The sequence below is a fragment of the Mastomys coucha genome, unplaced genomic scaffold, assembly GCF_008632895.1.
Source record: "Mastomys coucha isolate ucsf_1 unplaced genomic scaffold, UCSF_Mcou_1 pScaffold5, whole genome shotgun sequence".
Taxonomy (NCBI): domain Eukaryota; kingdom Metazoa; phylum Chordata; class Mammalia; order Rodentia; family Muridae; genus Mastomys; species Mastomys coucha.
This window is the reverse complement of record NW_022196911.1, coordinates 63,151,347-63,154,085: the sequence shown is the minus strand read 5'-3', so window position 1 is coordinate 63,154,085 and position 2,739 is coordinate 63,151,347. Positions and strand designations below refer to the sequence as shown.

At 41.2% G+C, this 2,739-nt stretch overlaps 1 protein-coding gene across 3 annotated transcripts in view; it reads left to right on the top strand.

Annotated features, from left to right (window-relative positions):
• Positions 1–2,739, top strand: part of Cfap52 (cilia and flagella associated protein 52) — a 38,087-nt gene that overhangs the window by 17,970 nt on the left and 17,378 nt on the right. The window lies entirely within an intron of this gene.

The window sequence follows — 2,739 nt, the reverse complement described above, 5'->3', positions numbered from 1 at the left end:
AAAAGATTCAACACTGAAGGATGACTTTATACAATAAGGACAGCTATCTCTAACATACCCAGAAAGTTCCAAGGGCTGCTCTCACTAACTTTGAGTTGGAAAGTTTGTGTGCTAAGTCCGCACCTGCCCGTCTCATTTCTGATATCAGAACAGATGGTCCCTATGGAAGTACATCTACTTTCCCACTTCACAGACATTCTCAAGAAACTGAAATACTAGGCAGTCCTCTTGAGAAAATGTCAGTTTCCTTAATCATATTTTATATTCAAGCTTTTAAAGAAATATGAAAAAAATGGGAAGAAGCCTGATACAGATAGCACAGATAGAAGAATATTTAGAAATAATCGGAGTGTGGCCTAGATCAATGGTTTTCCAAATTATTTAAGGGAGACAGATTCTATTTACATGAATACACTGTCGCTCTCTTCAGACACACCAGAAGAGGGCATCAGATCCCATTACAGATGGTTGTAAGCCACCCTGTGGTTGAACTCAGGACCTCTGGAAGAGCAGTCGGTACTCTTAACCGCTGAGCCATCTCTCCAGCCCCCTGGAGACAGATCCTAATATTCTAAGCAGATAAAACGAAGCCAATCAGAGGAAAGGGAGACATAGCCTAGAGCCCTGCCAGTCCTAGGCCTCCAAAGGCTGTCGGAAGACACTTCTTGAAAACTACTGATAGGCATGGTTTCTTTGTGTTTGTTTTGTTCTGAATGCCTGAACAGTACTTGGGAGCGAAGCCCCTACTAAGCAGATGCTGGCTGAAGTTGAGCCCCTCAAACCTCTGGTATTTAAGCCTCCTCCCAGTTCTTGCATGGCTGATCATTTCAGGGCTGCTGGGTAATCCCACAAAGCAGGGCTTCCAGCTCAGCCTTCGTGTGGTTGGAAAGCAAAGATCTCTTGAGGGAAGGAAGCAAAAGAGGTAGTGGTGAAGATGCCTTGTTAGAAAGTCAAAAGTTACTCGTTTTGAAATTCTCCTTAAATGTTTGATCCCTGAAGAGAGAGGCCAAGAATTATCATGGTTTAAAACTGGCCTATGGGATAGATAGATTGTACTACATTGGAAGAAGTTGACCGTGGTAATAACAGTAGTAATAAAAACAGGATGTCTTACAAGGTCTTAATGAGAAAACAACGAAACAAATGAAAGTAGCAGAGAAGAAGAGAGAAAGAGTGTGTTTGCGGATAGAGAGACTCATTGTGGTTTAAATGTCGGTTCTGGCACTGGTGGGCTCATGCCAGGACTCCCAGCCAGGTATGGGAACTGGTAGCAGAAGGATCAGTAGTTCACAGTTCTCCTTGGCTATCTTGTGAGTTCAAGACCAGCCTGGCCAGGCAGTGGTGGTACACGCCTTTAATCCCAGCACTTGGGAGGCAGAGGCAGGTGGATTTCTGAGTTCGAGGCCGGCCTGGTCTACAGAGTGAGCCAGGACAGCCAAGGCTACAAAGAGAAACCTGTCTCGAAAAAACCAAAAATAAATAAATAAATAAATAAATAAATAAATAAGAGACCAGCCTGAGCTACATGAGTGTCTGCTAAAACACACACACACACACACACACACACACACACAGAGAGAGAGAGAGAGAGACAGAGAGAGAGAGACAGAGAAAGAGAAAGACAGAAAGGAAGGGAGGAAGGAAGGAGAGAGGGAAAAAGAGAGAAAGAGAGGAAGCCAGTTCTTCCAACTGGATTTAGAGATTTAATGTAATCATGACCTAAACCCAGAGTTAATTAGAGATGCTGAGAAACTGATTCTAACAGTGATGAAAAAGCAGCAAAGATCCAGAGCAGCTAGCCTACCCACCGAAGAGCTAAGCTGAAGGAGTTAGAGGGCCCGACTCCAAAGCCTCCCAGAAGTCTACAGTAATAAAGGCTGTGTGGTTTTAATGAAAAAATAGATAGATGAAACAAACTAGCTCAGAAGCAGACCTGTGCAAATATTCTTAACACTGACAGGAGCCAAGACGATCCAACGGAGAAAGGGCAGCTCTTGCAAACGATGCTGGTACAGGTGGACATCCAAACCAAAACCCTCACAGTGATCCAGACACAGACCTTAACGCTTCACAGATGAACTCAGACTGGATCACAGAGCTAAAAAGGAAATTTAAAACTTACAGAAGATAATTTAGGAAAAAAATTAGCATGACCTGAGGTTTAGTGATGACATATTAAACACAACCTGCAAGACACAGTCAAGGAAAGGTGTGTTAGTCAGAGTTCTCTAAAAGGAACAGAAATGATAGAATGTCAATAATATTGTATATTGTATATATATTGTATATAATATTATATATCATATATATTATATATGTATCATATATCTCACACCATATATGATATCATATGATATATCACAATATATTATATCATATAAAATATATACATTGTGTTTTATATATAATATATCATAATGTATGTGATATATTTTATATATATGGGATTTATTTGAGTAAAGTACAGGCTGTGGTCTGACATTGGCTGTTTCCTGACAGAAATGCTGAGGATCTGGAGTTGTTCAGTCCATGACATTGGTTGTCTCAGCTATCCCAACTTTTGGTGATGGAGTCCCAATAAGTCCTAGAGAGCTGAAAGTCTTCATCCGCATTAGAAACCTAAAGAAGTAGGCTCTAATACCAGCAAAGGATGCCTCAGGAGCAGAACAGATGAACTTGCCAGCACAAGTGAGGGCAGGCAGGCAAAAAGCAAATGCTTCTTCCTTGTTTTTTTTTTTT